The sequence below is a fragment of the Mastomys coucha genome, unplaced genomic scaffold (genome assembly GCF_008632895.1).
Source record: "Mastomys coucha isolate ucsf_1 unplaced genomic scaffold, UCSF_Mcou_1 pScaffold22, whole genome shotgun sequence".
NCBI lineage: Eukaryota > Metazoa > Chordata > Mammalia > Rodentia > Muridae > Mastomys > Mastomys coucha.
Window position 1 is genome coordinate 161,244,400 of NW_022196905.1, and position 18,859 is coordinate 161,263,258.

The 18,859-nt window shown below is 41.6% G+C and overlaps 1 long non-coding RNA gene across 1 annotated transcript in view; it reads right to left on the bottom strand.

Moving 5' to 3' along the window:
* The window catches only part of LOC116068981, a 50,214-nt gene extending 45,575 nt beyond the window's left edge, over nt 1-4,639 (bottom strand). Inside the window, exon 1 of the long non-coding RNA XR_004109788.1 lies at nt 4,289-4,639. This is a non-coding gene — a long non-coding RNA (uncharacterized LOC116068981). The remainder of the gene's footprint in view (nt 1-4,288) is intronic.
* Nucleotides 4,640-18,859: the final 14,220 nt, after the last annotated feature.

Genomic DNA, 18,859 nt, shown 5'->3' on the forward strand with positions numbered 1-18,859 from the left:
CTTCCAAAAAGAAACTGGAAAGAGCATACACCAGCAATTTGACAGCACACCTTAAGGTGCTAGAACAAGATTTTATTTTTATTATATGTAAGTAACCTTAGCTGTCTTCAGACACACCAGAAGAGGGCATCAGATCTCATTACAGATGGTTGTGAGCCACCATGTGGTTGCTGGGATTTGAACTCAGGAAGAGCAGTCAGTGCTCTTAACCCCTCAGCCATCTCTCCATCCCCCATATGAGATATTTCAATGCAAAGATCCAGCATTGTTTTGTTGACAGTCACCTGCTGCCATTTCCAAATAGAAGGCTTCGGTCTTTCATGCATATTAGTTTTCAGTCTGTTTTCCCAATGTTAATTGTCCTCCAACTTCTATGCCCAGCCTCCTACTTCTCTATGCCTATTTCCAAATAGAAGGCATCGGTCTTTCATGCATATTAGTTTGCAGTCTGTTTTTCCAATGTTAATTGTCCTCCTACTTCTATGACCAGCCTTATCACTGCACACCCTATCTCTGGATGATAGACAACAGAGGAGACTGGCCGTATTCCTTTTCCACATTCAATGTTCAAAAACATTGGTCTAATAACAGCAAACTGCACACCAGAGTACTTCAGTTCCAGGTTGTCAATACAGCTACAGAAAGCCATTTGGATATTTGTGAATCCTTGAATGATAAATGCTTAAAATACAACCCCTGTCAGTCTGATTCTAAACCTTGCTTCTGCAAGATGGAGACTTGTAATCACCACACACCTACCAAAGATTAGCTGTCAAACTCAAGTAAAAACTACAACACAAGAAAAGAACGAGGCAAGCCAGTTGGAAAATATAATTTTGGTCCTATAGCCTTTTGTGCTTATTGCCTCTTGTTGGGCCACACTCAATCAGCAGCATCATTCTGACAGTTCTTGAAGGAATCTACCAAGCAGAAAATTTATATGTTTTAGTGTTTTCCAGTCCTGAGGTAGCATCATCACCACCATCAGCTCACAAAACAACTGCCAATCATTCACTGGTCCCTCGGTCTCATTCCGATTGGAAATTGGGTCAAAGTAAAAAATCAGCATCAAGGACGATTGCAGATTTTGTTTTCAGGACAGGCACTTGAATTGAACAATGATATTAGTTTCTGAAATATTGCCTTGAGTTTCTGAAAATAAGTCCTTATTAGCATCCCAAAAAGGCATGAAGAGGGGAGTGTGTTTCTACACCAGAGTCCTGCTTTGTGCTGTAGAAACACTGCTATTACAAAGGGAGAAGCTGCAATCCCACCTCCCTATCCAGAGCAGAGGAACTGTTTCAGTATATATGCCTTAATTGCCTGATGTGTACAGGTAGACTGGACTAGCCTCAAAATCGAATACTGACAGAAAAGAAGGTCTTTAGGTTGCAGACATAAACTTAGTGGGTAAAGTGCCTGCCCATTGGCATGAGGATTTGGATTCAGATTACACCACCCACACAAAAGCTGAGCATTGTGTCACTCCAATATTGGGGCTGAGGTGGAGAAAGACAGATCTCTGAGGCACAGTGGTCAGCCAGACTAGCCCAACCAGTGACATCTACTTTTAATGAGAGTTCCTGATCTCTGAGGCACAGTGGTCAACCAGACTAGCCCAACCAGTAACATCTACTTTTAATGAGAGTTCCTGTCTCAAAAGGATACCTGACATCAACTGTACCCTCCAATGTGTACACAGTGTGTACACATTCACATTGCATGTGCCCACAAGAATATGTACATATGCTATACAATACACATCACACAATATATCAAAAAAAAAACCTATGAAAACAAAAATCAGCACACAAAAACCCATATATTTAGCATACGGTTAAATATATTATAACAGCCCCCACCTTGGAACATACTTTTAAAAGTTCTGATACTTGTCAGACAATACATAGTAACTGTATATGACAGTATTTCAAGTAAAAATTCACAGTATATATGAAGTACTTAATATATTGCTTAAAGAAAACCATATATTTTAAGTATGGTAAAGTCATAGTTGGTCAATGGGCAATTTATAAACCTCAGTGTATTAATGACTGTAAATATTGCCCATATATTTACAGTGTTAGGTCACAGAGATCATATTTTATTCATATTAAATGGTTCATTATGATACTCCATGTGTTTAAAACCTCACAGTTATGTGTAGAGGGTAACATCATGCTGGGTTAGAGGCACTTCTCAATGTTAGCAACTTTGTAATCATTCATCATACCTATTCATCTTGATGACCAGGAAACTGTCACGCATAAACTGACCCACTTATATAGTGGTTCTGACTAACAGTAATGCTTTGAGATATTTTTGTCAAGAAAATTAAAAAAAAAAAAACAGAAATAAGAAAGAAAGGAATGAATGAACGAATGAATGAATCCTCAGCTGGAAAACAGGTATCAATTCTCACAGTAAAAGCCATGAAAGTTCCATAAAAACCTAGTTCAAGTGGAATTTCAAACATTTTTGTCATCTTGTCCCTGAGCCTGGAGAAATCTGGAAGAAGCAGGCAGACTTTGGCCAACAGTGAGTGCAGTGATAAGAGAGAGCCTTGGGAGATGAGAGCTGGCAATACACGTGGGGACAAGAGCCAGGCAATGCATACACAGTTCAACCAGCACAGTGATGACAGATAATTAAGACACTGGAGGTAGAAAGGACAGTACCAATTTCAGTGTGGGCTTTTATAATGTGAACAGTGCTTCTTGAGTCAGCATGGCTACTATCCAGCATGGGAACAGGAGGCAGAATTCGCCTTAAGTAAGCATAGATTCCTCAGTGCAGAGGAGGCATGAGACCAACCAGCTTGTCTGAAGGCCATGCTGGTCAACAGAGATCTCAGCCCATGCAACCCTCTTGACCACTGAGAATCCGGATGATTGAAAATTAGAAAGAAAATGGACAAAACAGAACCCAGTGTCCTGTAAATGAATGTGAACATTCTGTCTTCTTTTTTCATAGATGAGAGGAATTAAGCATACATAAGCATTCTAATTGCTTCTTTATTAGAGTTCAATAATTTTTGTGTTCATACTCTCTGGGACTGATAGAGGAAAAGCTTCTCTCCCGACTGTAGCTTCACACAGGGGAATAGTGTATGGAGGCAATACACGGAGGATGCCTAGCATCCTTCTTCTAACTCATGGTCATGTACTGTAGCTTCACACAGGGGACTAGTGTATGGAGGCAATACACGGAGGATGCCTAGCATCCTTCTTCTAACTCATGGTCATGTACTTCCACTGGGTTGACTTTACCTTCTTCAAAACATCAGGACTCTGCTATTGGTTCTGCAAAGGAATACCTCTCTCCTTTCACAGATACAAGTTCATCATCAGGTATGGAAGATCAATGATTCAACACACCAGAATCCCCTTTCCTTAGCAGCAATGCTAGAAAAATATTTTCTTTCTAAAGGGTGTGTGGGAAGAGCAGAGCCATGACCACACTTAGGTATATGGGGATATTAACAGAAAAACATGGAACAAGAACACCATAGACCTTGGGAGTTGATGTAAAGAGGGTAGTAGTGGTCATGTAATTCCAACTTCTAGGACTAACTGAAGTTAATGTTAAAATTCAAGACTCAGCAAATTTGTCCCAGATATGTAAGACTCTCCTCCTATTTCTGAAGTAACTCTTGTATATTATCTACTTACTTATTTTCATGAATATAAAAAATTTTCACTATAATATTTAACAACATTTCTCTAAGAAATTAGGAAGAACAAAGTTAAGCCCCTGTAATAACTTTCAAACTCCCAGCATTAATTTCCCAGGTGGAATTGGACTGGAAAGGGTGTGTAATCAAAACTGCTAGAGAAAGTGCAAATAACTGAAGGATAATGATAAATCACACGGAAGACAGGAGCTTGACAGGTAAGTAAGTGACATCACTGGTAATTTCATAACCTTGTGATTTAACTGTGTTAAATTTTAGTTATTGGGTAATTGAATTGGCTATAGATTTTGTCTTTTGCATGTTTAAAAATTAAATAAAAAGCATTTTAAAGTTTTTCTATGCCACTGCAACAATGTCTACCTTCTCCAAAAATTTGTGTAAGGATGTGGGCGTGTCCCCAGTCTGTCTGGGGCCAGGAGAAATGTTTGAAATCTAACTAGATCATATCTGCCCTTGGGTACCTTGCTAGTACATTTGAGGACCAATCGGCATCTATAAATGGAGTCCTTGAAATACAAATTCTGAGACTGTAAGTTACAGAGGCAGTGAGAATTGCCACAGTAATTGCCATGAATTTGATTGACAGACACTTACATTTCTTCATCCTTCTGACTCAATTACATCTGTCCTAAGTGCCAGGTTTTCAGACAAGAATGGAATTTAGTCTTAGGCTGTGTTCTGATTCCGAGGCCCCTGGTGGGTAGATCCTGTGAACTGTCCAGGGTTCTGAGAATTAGGAACGTCGAGGTTGGGAGGAATGGTTGTTACCAGTGTGGGCTCGCTCGGATCTCCCTCCACCTCAGCTGTCTCCAGTGCTGCCTCGAGAAATCGTGCACAGCAGTTTCTATCACTTGGAAATCATGCAGCCTCCAAATGCTCTTGAACTCTTGAGACAGAGGTTGCATCTTTAAGGCTTACCACATTCCTTCTACAGCACAGGTCCTAAGGCACACACACTAAGGTTGCACATTAAACACCCTTAGCACCTTTACCTGTGGATCCATTTATTTTGTAAGCGACATCTCACGTGACAATGGAGTACGCAACAGAGTCTAAGAGGAAAGTTCTGGTATCTTCAAGTGTGTCTGGCCATAATTGTATACTCTCTTAGAAAAGACCCGCTGTATAAGTTCTTACTAATACGTACCTGGATCCCTAACTGCCTATTTCTCCCTGTACCTGAAGAGGAACTGAGCATGATTGAGGTACAAATGGCTCTTCTCAGTGCATGCTAATGAGTGGGGCTGGTGGACCTGGAGTCCTAACCACTGTTTCAGAGGTCACTGGCAGTGGACCCTCTCAGTGATCCCAGCAAGATCTCAGGCCTGTTTCCACACTGGGGAAGTGCCCTGAGGCATCATCTATTCGCCTTTGGTCTCAATAATCCACAGGGAGCAGGATAGTTGAGGCTGTCTGTACACATTGAGTTTCTACACAACAAGTCAAAATCCATCATAAATATACATTAATTTTTACATAGTCAGGTCTACCATTTTGAACTCATATACAAATCAGTTCACACTTAAATTTATTGGTTTCAAGAAAATTTAACTTTTTAAAAATTTCTATTTGGTACCTCAAAGGTGTTTTTTTTTTTTTTTTTTTTTGTGAGAATTTCTATGTACATGCATTGAGCTCATTTAAATTTAAAAAGAAAAACATTAAAAATTATTTATGTTTAAATCTGTTAGTCTACTAATGTTGTATAGTATTACTTAATGTAAAATAGCTACAGAATATATTGTAAGTAATGTAGATCTATCTTACATACTACACATAGTATGCTGCACAGGATCATCAAGACAAGGAGGGAGGAAATTGCAGATTATAAATGCTAGTCTGTGCTAAGTCCTCCATTGGAATGAGCACATATGAGGTGTGCTATACTGCAGAAGAAATGTTTAAAAAATAGAAATACAAATAAATCAATGGTACAAGGGGAGGAAAAGAGTCCTTCATTCTCAAGGGTTTCTGATAATGATGGATTCAAGTGTTCTCACGATTAAAATAAAGAACCATAAGCTTCTAGAATGTATGAGGGCTTCTGAGACACTCATTGGATGCAAGGTGCAGTACACTCTCCATGGGTTTTAAGAGCCCCTCTTCTCTCCACTGGAGAGGCTATGGCTGGAGGGTCTACCTGAGTTTAAGGTCAGTCTGGACTACAATGTGACTTCCTGGCAGCCTGAACTATAGTCTGAAACTCTGTCAAAAAAGAAAAAAATAAAAATCATGAGAGAAGGACTGGGTTAGTGGTTGGGCAAAAGTACCTGCTGAGATAGCCAACCAACCCGAGCTCCATCTCTAGCCACATTAGTATGAATAACTATCAAGGTCTATCCTCTGACATCCACATCCACCATGGTAAATGTCTGCTCACATTCACAGAGATCAAATGCTAGTGAACACACATATACTCGGGCACACACACACACACACACACACACACACACACACACACTAAAAAGCTTGAAAATGGAGAAAGAGAAACAGGCAAGGACTATATTTTCTGTTTCTCTCTCTCTGTCTTTGTCTCTCTGTCTGTCTCTCCTTGGGTCAATTAAGAGCCATGGTGACATAGAGAGCTGCCCTCCTGGCCTAGACACTGCATGTGCTTTCTCTGGTCCCTACCCAGAGAACAAGCTCTTAAGCCATTCTGATTTCTTAGACAGGATATCAATGATAGATGTCCCTAATCAAGCCTGGTCCACTGCTGGTATGCCTCTAGTCATACCTGACCTGCTGATGGTCCAACTTCCGATTCTCTTTTCCTTTTTCTGCCCCATTCCCCAGAGTCACAGACAACTTTCCAAAGTCATCAAAATCTTCAGTTGATGAGAACTGTGTGGAATCTGTGCCCTTTGAACATGTAAGAGGGCTCATTGTTGAAATCACCTGAGATGTTATTTAATCACCCTGTGGCCTTATAGTAAAACTTTTATTTTTAAATTTCAAACAAATTTCGAACCAGTCTCAGAGTATAAAGTAGACTTTAAAAAATGACGTTCAGATTGTTTGCAAGTCTAGGGAGAAGAAATCCTCAGATGGCTGAGTGACCCTCTTAAGTTCCCTTCAGAATCAGTTCAGGATGTACTAGAAGTTTATTTAAGAAAAAAAGATCTTGGGATCAGGGTCCCTTTCATTTATATTAGATCTTTTCAAGCACAGTGTGCGACCTTCATTTCCAGGGCCTTAGCTTTCTGTGGTGCCCAGTGACCAGCCTTCTAATCTAATTATATTCATTGGACATGCTGTGATCGTCCATGAACTATGGCCAATTTAACAAGCTGACTCAATAGCAATGTTCCCAAAGGAGGCTGCCAATTCCCAAGAATGGACACTATCCTAGAAAAGAAAGGGAATTGTGATACGTGAAAAGATCATTGATTCCAGGTGTGAATCTGTAAGCCTATGTACTTTTAAATCACCATGACCAACTGTGCTGACTCAATCAGGAAACTAGCCATGACAGGAAGAGAGTAGAGAACGTGCTGATGAGGAGTGGGCAAGAAGAGATGCACTCCAGGATTAGAATACCGAACTCTACCCCACTGCAGGCTGGGACCTGTCCGTGATGGCTGTTGACCGGAAGGAAAGCCGAGACCCATGTGTCTGCTTCAGCAAGTCAAAGAGGCTTTGCAGCTCAACAAGACGAAGGCTTCCCTTACACTGGAATTCTCAAGAGTTGGTTTGGGGCTGAGAAATGGGGACAGTCCTGTGAAGGATAGCAGCAGACTATAGGAGGGAAAAGAAAGGTAACGGCCCAATAGAGAGTGATGGCTTCCATGCAAACAAGCTGCTTTGCTGCTACACTGATCAAAGCATAATGGAGGTATTTTCTTCCAAGAGGAAAAACAGTGGGACCTGCAGTTCACTGCTGGCAAGGAGACATGGCTGGGGAAAGCACAATAATTCAGAGGAGAATTAGACAGTGCTCCGCAACAGTGGCTCAAGATAATCTCGGTGAGAAGCTGATAGATGGCTGTGCCAGAGGATTAGATAAAAGTTAACAAAAATTCAAATCAGGCATAAGAAAGCAGTTCTTCATAAGCAGACAATAAGCCAGCAGGACACTTTTAAAAGGAAATTACAAAGGCGCAGCCAAGAAGCATTAGATATTGTCGTGAGAATGGCCGTGTGCCAGAATTGATAGGACTTGCAGAGCCAAACAGCTTGTTTATGTTTTTCTACCTGTGCACTAAGCAAAAAAAAAAAAAAATGTATTTGTCTTATTGGATATTTTTGTACCAAAAGGAATTTCAAAATGAATAATTTACCCATGTCAGAGAGTGAGTATAAGCCAGCTGATGATGTGCTGGGCTGCAGCACAAGCCTCATTGATAACAGTCCCACCGAGATCCAGCAGTCTGGAGACTGGCTCCTCTGTGTCTGCCTTTTCAGTCAGGGAAGGAGACTGAAAATGCAGAATGTAGGCCTTTGTATCAAGTGCACAACAGGAGCCCAAGTGAAGCCCAGACTCTTCAAATCTCTTGTCACCTTCACACCTACACTTCTAAGTGAGGGGGGTGGGCCATAGACTCTTTAAGTGTCTGTGCTGACTTTCAGCTCTATGTCTAAGAACTCTCTGGATGCACATTCAACAGGCAGGACCCCAAACTTGCTTCTCCCAGTCAAGCCCATTGTTTTAAGGCTTAAGACAGGGGGCGGGCAATGGTGGGGGGATGGATATGGAGGCATTGATACTGAGCGTGTTGCCCTGCATGTGCCTGAGGGTTGCAGGCCTGGAAATTTTCAGAAGCCTTGTTGGCTCTGTTTCTAACAGTGTACGTACTTCCACGTAGGACCAATGAATACTACCCACACCTCAGGTGAGAACGCCTCCCTCCAGCTTTCAGCCACTTATCATCATCCAACCGAAGCACCATTCTGACACAGAGTTGAGAAGACTTGGCAGTTGTGAAGACAGAAGACTCCCTCACATCTATAAAGATGCGCAATAACAAAGTGAAACAATAACCTGATCAAGTTTGGCTTAGGCTTGAGGCCCTGTTTATTAGGAGTGCTGTGGAAGATTTGGGGTCTGCAAAGCAGAGAGGACATGCAGCAAAAGCTGGAAGGGAGACATGTTCCTCATGGGAGACATTATTGGTGATTCAAACAAAATTAACTAAATTAATTTATTTAGCTCAATTGGCTAATTTATTTAGCTTAATTTAGCTCAGGGGACATTGTATTGAGGGAGGTGGTCATTGTGAAGGAGTATTGGCAAAGTGTGCTGGTTCCCTGCAGACACAGCATCGTAGGTTTGTGACACTGTTGGAATAGCATAGTCCGATGGCTTCTTACCAGCGTATGCACAAGGTCACCACTTGGCCAAGAATCCCCCAATTCTAGAACCAGTGAGGAAGTCTCTGACATTCTCCTTTTGCTCTGACCTATGTTCTGCCTTCCTGGTGACCTGTGTACCAGGTCCTATACTACAGCATCTTATTCTGAAAAAGCATCAGCTACTAGAATACTGTCTATCTATACCTCAGTGGCCACAACTCTGCTCTATAACATCAGTTTTCTCAGGAGTGAATGTTCTGAGTACTGTGACAACATTGGTAAGTTTTTTTTGGAAATAAGATGTCTATAATACTTACATATAGAGAAATCACTCCAAGTCTAGGGACCTTGCATATCTCAGGGAGCCATAGCCAGTGCTTCAATCCAGTGAACATCCTCATCCCACTGACATGTGACCCTTCAAGGTTAGCATCTTACTAACACTGGCTAGTGGTGGCCACACTGGTAAATACTTTCTACAATAACAGCATTTGGACTATGCATGGGAGGCATGGGCCAGTGCTCAGGCTGAGCCCCACTCTGCAAGGCCACACTGTCCCTGAGTCCACTGATCAGGCCCAGCAGATAGAGTGGGGCTGTTCTCAGAGTGAAGGGTACGTGTCTCTTAAGAGCATCCCCTAGGTAAGGTCTTTTCATGAAAACCCGTGTGGGGAAAAGTTCTCCTGGGACTGAAGAACTCTTCAGTATCTACAAAGAGGCAGGACTTTCAGTGTCAAAGTCCAGACGTTTATGAGAATTAAACAAGCTCCCACTACATGCTATGTACTTACCTTAGAAGTTTATGCCAGCAGCTCCAGTCTTCCCTACTTGCTACCTTCTTATCCCTTCTAAGACATCAAATATGGAACCATGCCTTGTTCTCTTGGATATTGATTGCAGTGATACCCACAAATAGGCATGAGGACCACAGCTTAGGAGTTGAAGGAGCTGGCCCAAGTGAGCATATTTATAAAGCCATACCCATCCACTCTCTGCAGACACCCACAGAGAGGACTAAACCATCTGAGACTAGACTTGCTTGCTTCCCTTTTACTCTGCATTGGATAGAGGACTACACACATGTTGGAAACCATATGGAAGGTATGAGAGGTTAGAGTAGGCAGGTCGCAGTCAGTAAACCACCTCAGCCTATGTCAGTCATTGCCACATGCCGTACTTAGTGTCAGAAGGCAAAACGTGGATAGCAGCATTGTCTTTGGAGCCCCTGTGAGCAGTGACATGCCATCTGGTTCTCTTGTAGCATCCAATTTTTGAACACTAGTAGTCATGTATCCTGGGAAATACTGAAGCATGTTTCTAGCCCAGGGACATTCAAGCAAAGCTGTATCCTCAACTGGCATAGTTAGTCCTGAAAAGTCTACCACTGATTATCTCCCCAATCTACCACTGATTATCTCTCTCCTGGTAATGAAAGCACGCTTTTAGGTACAGGTAATGTAAATAAAAGCAGATAACATAGCACTAAGCATGCAGCTGTGTCTTTTCTGCACAAGCCTGTCATTTTACATACACATATGACCAGGCGCACACATGCACACTCATGTGCATACATAGACATACAAATACACACTACCACCCCACACACACACACACACAACTGCACACAAAAAGACATTTGTGCTTTCTTCTTTCATAAGGAAAATAATGAATGTGAACTCAGGTGTGCATAAGTCAGATGGCTACCTTCAAGAGAGATGAAGTATGAAAAGAGAGATAGATATATAGATGATAGATAGATGATTGATAGATAGATAGATAGATAGATAGAGATGATAGAAAAAAGAAAGACATATAAAAAATAAAAAGAAGAAAGAGAAAAGACTGTTATCTATTTTCTTGATAAATTCTATTTCTTGTAAAACTATAGCAAAAGAAGTTATACTCTCCCAGAAAGCTGTTATGTTACTGAAACATTAAAGTATGACTATAGTCTATTTTTAGTGTTTGTAATACAACATGTATTGGCATTTGACTCCATGGAAAAAAAATGAAGACTTATTTTTCACTTGAGATAAACAGTGACCTCAATAGGCTCAAGTCAATATTCGACCTTCAGGATAAATGAAGCTAAGCATTTATCTCACCATGAGTCAATAGCTGTTTTCTGTATAGACACTGAGTGTCTTTTTATGCATAAATCTTTGATATTCTGAAGTTTCACTGACATTTTTACTCATTCACATTTATAAATCTAAAATTATTTATATTTAAATTCATATGACTTCCAAATGCTTTTCAGTGTAATCACTGATAACATACTCCATAATTTAATTAAACTTATTTGTGACTTTTAAAATGAGATGTATCTGTTACAGTAAATCTCCAACCCCAATAAGCCCATACAAATAACACACAACTCGTTATAATATTTATAAGCCTACTTTGAAGGGGGAATGATATAATCAAGGGAAGTTGAGGGTGACAGGGACTTGGGAGGAAGGGAGAAGGGGGAGGGGAAAAGAGGGGCAGAATCAGGTATGGGAGGAGATGGAGGAGATGTACTGAGGGTCAGAAAATTGAACCGAGGTGTATAGCTACGGGGGATGGGGAACTGAAGGTAGCAACCAGAAAGTCCCAGATGCCAGGAAAGCAAGAGCCTCCCAGGACCCCACAGGGATGATATTAGTTGAAATATCCCACAAAGGGTAGAGACATATCCAGAGGTTACGCATGGCCCTCAGGTTGAGAGATTGTGCCACCCACCTATCTCCAAAATTTTAACCTAGAATTACTCCTGTCCAAAGAAAATACAGGGACAAAGAGTGGAACAGAGACTGCAGGAAAGGCCATTCAGAGAATGCCCCACCTGGGGAATTATCCCACATGCAGACACCAAACCCAGACACAATTGGGGATGCCAAGAAGTGCTTGCTGACAGGAGCCTGATACAGCTGTCTCCTGCAAGACTATTCCAGATCCTGACCAAAACAGATGTGGATGCTTGCAGCCAACCATCCCAACCATCGTACTGAGCTGAGGGACCCCAATGAAGGAGTTAGGAGGACTGAAGGAGCTGAAGGGGTCTTATCTGGAATAAATGGGAGGGGAAACCCTTGGCTCTGTGAAGGCTTGATGCCCCAGTGTAGAGGAATGCTAGGGTGGGAGTGGGCAGATGGGTAGGGGAGCTCCCTCATAGAAGCAGGGTAAGGGGATGGATAGGGGGTTGCAGAGGGGAAACCCTGGAAAGGGGATAACATTTGAAATGTAAACAAAATGTTCAATTAGAAAACATATTTATAAGCTGAATGCTTAGACTGGTCAGATGTACCTCTACACTACTCTATTCCCCAGCTATGAGGTCCCTTGCTACTTGCAGCTTCTCCAGGCCACGTGGTTCTGCTCCATCTTCCTTCCCCCTCCTCTTCCTCTGTCTTCCTCTCTCTCCTCAGTCACCTCATCCCCTTTCCTCCTTCCTCTCTCTCCCTCTCTAAAACTTCCAACCCCACCTTTCCCTTGCACTGTCCAATCACAGGCTCTAGCCTTTATTTGACCAGTTAAAACGGGGAGAAGGTTCACCTGAAATCACTTGAGTACATGATCCACTGCTTGTTGTTGGGGCAGCCCATCTTGAGGAAGCAGAATTAGCATCGAAACACAAACAGCACCAGGGCAACCCACAGCATGCAGCACTGCTAAATACTAAGAAGGAACTAATTCTCTTAATGACTTGTAGACTTTCACATCTTTTCTGATAGTAAATTACTATAATTTGTGTCCAATTAGAATATACTGTACCACCTTTAACTTAACAAAACTCAACAAAGGAAATAATTTAATAAAAACTAAAAATTGTGTTTAATGATCACTTTTTATCTTGAGTAATGAAGAACAGAACCCAAATATTGGGGCTTGCTTTCATTCTGAGTCTAAGAAAAAAGTGATTTGTTCAGGATACCTCATTTTATAAAGATAAGGACTGAGAAAAGTTTGGGGTTTGAATCTAGTAGCTGGAGTACAGCTTCCAGATCTGCCCGATGGCGACCCCTTAAGCTTCCCTGGTTGTCTGTCAAGACGCCACATGTTCACATCATCTCAAGTTCCAGATTCTTATCCTCACATGCCACAGCATCCAACCAGTGCCTGAACCCGTGGTCGTCAAGTCCGCTGGAAAGAAGGCTTCAAGGAATATGCTTTTTTGCTTCCCTGTTCAGTGGTACTGCCTAATAAGGACTCCTGCCTCTCACTTGTGGCCTGAGGCCAGTCTGGAGGAATGCAAAACCGTGGCTGTTGGACTCTTGGAAATAATTAATGTGACAAGGATCTAAGCTGTTTGATTCAACTCATGGTTAATTTCACTAATATTTAATATCAATCCATCTATACTTAAGTTCCACTTGTGGCTAGCGGCTAGTACTGGTTTACAGTCTCCATTTTAACTAACACATGTTCCATGGAGAAGGCAGGATCAGGCCATCTCAGGAGTCAACTGTCACATTGCTTTCCTTCATCTTCCTTCTTCTCTTTGTCATATACCCACCTTCTCTGCCTCCTTGTATATTTTCCTTACTCTGTCCATGTGCAGGTGCGCGCACGCACACACACACATACACACACACACAGAGAGAGAGAGAGAGAGAGAGAGAGAGAGAGAGAGAAAGAGAGAGAGGGAGAGAGAGAGGGAGAGAGAGGGAAAGAGAGAGAGGGAGAGGGAGGGAGAGAGATGCATGTAAGCATACAAGCACACGCAGGCACACATGTCACACACACATTCTCTGTCAGTGTTTTCAGAGCGAGGCAGCACTTCAAATGCCGTTCACATGAAATCAGATATCACGCAAGCACTGGATACTGTTGAGGAGACTCTTCTCTGAAATGACAGCCCTTAAAATTCTGTTCCTCTGATATTTAAAAAAAAAAAAATGACACATCCATTCATCCTTCTAAATTTGGGTCTAAAATGTTTGTGATGGATTAGGATGATCATACAGGATAAAATTGCCAATATTATGAATACTGACAATTTAAGACAAAATATAATATAAATTTAACCCTTAGCCAGAGAAACCTAAATCTGTAACAATTTGAAACTTGCTGCTCTCTATTTAGAATAGGAACCAGTTCTCTTTGTCCTATTAGTGAAAAACTATAGGCTGTGGGATTTTTTCATTGGATTTTAGTCCCCTCCATTACCCTGTATCATTTTATCCTAATGTATTTTATGCTTTAAAACATTTATTGATTACCTCATCATACTCGTATAAAATTGATTTAACGTTTCCTGTGTCCTTAAGGCTTTAAATTTAAAAAAATCTTTTGGATTAAATTACACTGCTTTTCAGCCAACTTTTTTCCCATCAAAGAGTGTCTGTAAACTTTGAGTTTCACAGACTTTGCTTCTCTGCTATTCTTGCTATATCCCTTAGAATGGTCCAGAATGGGCTGGAGAGATGGCTCAGGAATTAAAAAGCTCACCACCCAATGTTTAAGGAAGGTCCTGTGTCACTCTCCTGTTGCTTTACTCCGGGTTGAAAACTGAATGATCTTCTAAAAATGCCCATGTGAGGGAAATGCCATTCAGAAAGATGGGTATGCTAGCTTTTCTAGCAACTAAGAGCTCATAGCACCTTCTTGATACAAATCTCATAACAGAGCAGACTCCTGTTACAGTTCTGTCTCTGGAGGATCTTCTATGACTCAAAGCTTCTGTATCTTTAAGCTCTAGCGCTGAACCCTTACCTTCTCAGATGTGGTAGGTGGGCTGTCAGGATGGGGAGATGGCTCCAAGCGTTAAAGCACGAGGTACATAAGCCTGACAGCCTGATTTCAGTTCTAGAACCCACATAAACATGTCAGATGTTGGAGCATGGTTATCTGGTACCATTATTCTTAGGGCATAGTGACACAGAGCCAGAGAAGGTAAGGCAACATAAAGAAGCATATTGTAGGGCAACCAGGAAGCAGAGGGAGTAGCAGGGGGATTGAAGCCACCGGCTGCACCAGGAGCATACCTCTGGTGACCTACACCCTCCAAGAAGGCTCCTCCTCCTAGCAATGCCATCATATTATGAATTTATCAATTTATCAATATATTAACCCATTGATTAGGTTTTGACCCTCATGCTCAAACACCTCTTGATGCCTGGATCTGCCATGTGGGAACTAAAACTCCAAACCTGAGTCTTGTGGGGACATTTTATATCTTAATTATGAGATGAGAATTTAAGAGGAAATGGCAGCTTCCAAAATGGAAGCTTCCAAAATGGAGAGGGGAGATTTCATTAGAATTCAACCTGCTTATGATAAGTGACTGACCTTAAACTTCCAGCTTCCAGAACAGTGCACAGTAAACACCTGCGTCTTGAGAGCCACGGAGACTCTCCTATTATACTGTAGCAATGTGTGGGGCTGGGGCGACTGATTAATTCACTGTTTCCTTCCTTCTTCTGTTCCTTTCTTATCGCACCATGTCTGCATTGTCTTCCAATTTGTATACCCATCTGTTGTCAACCCATGGCAATGGCCACGCGTAGCTATTAGTATCGTAGCAATTTAGTAAATGATCTACTCCTAAGGATGGATTGAAGACAAAACCATGCTGCCACACTCCAAGCTCGCTGTTGCTTTTCTAAGCACTAACCACCCATAGCTCTCTTACTTCACCTGGAGAGCACTCACGGAGCACCGACTACTGTGTGCATAAGTGGCTTCCCAGGGTTTTTCAAGAGCCATGATGTTTAATAAATAACAGTAATGCAGTAGATCATTTGATATTGGAAGTTTAATAGTGGATGGGTTTTTATTTTGTCAAGGCAAACAGTAATAGCCAACTCAATATCCTCTTAAATATCAAAGGACAAAACAATAGCAGAGAGAAAGGAAAGGTAGAAGGAGAATGAAAGTGGATTTATTCACTCCCAGGATTTCCTTGAGTTGCTTCGGCTGCTCTGAAGCTCACACTGAAGACCAGGATGGCCTTACACTCATAAAGACCTGCCTGCCTCTGCTTCCTCAGTATTGGTACTAAAGGCGTTTGCCACCACTGCCTAACTAGCATGTTTTCTTTTAACAGTTACATTGCATTTCAGAAAATAAGGGGTCGATGAGGTCAATGAAAAGCACACCATCTATGTTTAAGGGTCATATTTTAGGAAGTATTCCAAGATTCTATATAACAACTATAATCAAACATTAGTTACCTGAGGAAAGAATAAAGAATGGTATAATCTGAAAGCTTTATATGACCAGAATTCTCTTGTTATTGACTTAGGCATTGTTAATAAGACTCTTAAAAAATAAGATATTACCAAACAGATGGAAAAAGACACATCTAAATGCAAACTTATTTTGATAAATACTGAACTCCTGTAAATAATAAAATGAATATTATTGACACACTTATCCAGAGTAGGTACAGATGAGTAAAAAGGATTATAAAACCAGCCCCTCTGTTTACTTGTAGAAAGGACATGAATTCATTTTCTAGAAAAGCAGTTTAATTGTCTCTGTTAGTGATTTTTGTATTTACTGTTCCTTATACTATTTCACTGTTACATGGCTATTACAGAGTGGCTTCACAACATTTTAATTTATTCTACATTGATGCTGGTGCTTGAGGGAATGTCAAAACAGCAATGTCTTTATGGGAGGTGAAGGTGTACATTTATTCATGTATATCCCAGCCACTCATCTTCCCATTGTACACCAATGAATCTACTACATGCCACATCATTCATCTGTGCTTATCTATTAACTTTAAACTGCTTCTTGGAATGACTTTAAGTTTGGGGGTGGGGTGAGGAAAGGACAGAAGAGAAGGGGAGGGGAAGAGGATGAGAGGGAAGGGAAAAGGAAAGGAGGGGAGGGGAGAGAAGAGAAGAGGAAGGGAGGGAAAGGAAGAGAAGGGGAGGGGAGGGGCAGGAAAGAGGAATGGAAGGGGAAGAGAAGGGGAGGAAAGAGAAGGGGAGGGAAGTGGAAGGAAGGGGAAGGAAGAGGAGAGAAGAGGGAGGGGGGAGGGAAGAGGAAGAGAAGGAAGAGGAGGTGATAAAGAGAGCAGGAGAGGGAAGGGGAAGAAAGTGGAGGGAGGAAAAAAGGAGGAGAGAGAAGGGAAGAGGAGGGGAGGGAAAGGAAGGAGGAGAAGGGGAGGGGAGGAAAGGGAACAGAAGAGGATGGGAAGAGAGGGAAGGGAAGGGGAAGTTAAGAAAGGGGAGGCTAAGGAAAACTAGGAAAGATGGCAAAGATTCCCCCTTCCCCTGTCCTGATGCTCCATGGCAGCAATCCTCAATGGGCATCTGGATTTCAGAACTAAGAAGGCTTCTCTAAGAACTGCCGCTGGATTTCAGGACTAAGAAGACTTCTCTAAGAGCTGCCACTGGATTTCAGGACTAAGAAGGCTTCTCTAAGAGCTGCCACTGGATTTCAGGACTAAGACTTCTCTAAGAGCTGCCTCTAGATTTCAGGACTAAGAAGGCTTCTCTAAGAGCTGCCATCTGGATTTCAGGACTAAGAAGGCTTCTCTAAGAGCTGCCACTGGATTTCAGGACTAAGACTTCTCTAAGAGCTGCCACTGGATTTCAGGACTAAGACTTCTCTAAGAGCTGCCTCTGGATTTCAGGACTAAGAAGACTTCTCTAAGAGCTGCCACTGGTTTAAATGCTTCTGGAGCAACTGTAAAGCAGGATTTGTACTCACCCCACATTTTCTGAGACCTTGCATTTCTCCTGATTCTGACCTTGAATATTAGTGTACTAGGTTTTCAAGCTGAAGTCACTAGCTGCACACATTCCCCAGGAGGCTTCTACTTACCAACACTCTCTGTGCTTCTCCTGAAGGCACTGCTTGCTGGGCTTTGTGCATACACTGGCTTTTTCTTTAAATTAATACTGCTATATCAAATAACATAATTTAAAGTGAATAGATGTCTAGAACTTATTATAGGTATACCCAACTTTTCTTAGTGAGGATTTATCACTCCATCTATATGGAATGTCAGTTTATATCTTCACAACAACCAGGGTTGGTAGTTTGCTTTACATTGTCTAAGTGAAACTGGAGTAAGTATTTGGGCTTTAACAGAACTTTTGCTAGTGGAGTTATTGTATAGATAAGAGAAGCATTTCTGGGGTAGGTCACAGACTCTAATTTGGTTCAATGAGACAAAAATTCAAACACTAAGTCCCCCCTGCCTGACAGTCTCCTGTGGTCTCCTTGTAACTACTCCACTTCATCCTTACAATTCATTGCCTTATGTCTTGATGTTTTAACTCACATTAAACTCATGTTCACCATTCAGTTATACCCCATTTGTTCTTCACTGGCCACGGTATTCACCGTGTACACATCCAACTCCATCAAGAATGAACATTTCTGTGCCTCCAGGACACTAGATACATTTCTGGGATCACGGGAAAAATGCATTTGTACACCCCTGAATTAAAAGACAGAGATGAACTTCTGGGACATTGTTTGACATTTTAACATTCCTTTCAACTCCTTGAAATTGCAGGGAAGTCATCACAGTACAAGGGAAGAGGCCTTTATGGATGATTTATTTCCATTGATAATTTCTATTAACATAAAGCTGTAGATGTGCACTAGCCTCTGCAGAGTCAGAGGAAGTGTCCCAGCTCGGAGCCCATGGAGAAGGAAGCGAATCTGGAATGCTTGTGGGAAGGACTGCCTAGAGAGTGCAGTCTTACAAATGAGGAAATTCATAAAGATGGTTCCCAACAAGATGAATAGAACACAACACAGCACTGCACACTGAAAAGCTGTTCTGCTTCGTTTCATTTGTTTGTTTGTTTGTTTCTCTTTAGTACTAAGGACAGAATTCAGGGTTTGCAAGAGGGGCGCTCTCTTCCACTAAGCTTCTCCCTCAAGTCTAAGTTGGAATATCTTTACATGTTTTTAAACAAAACA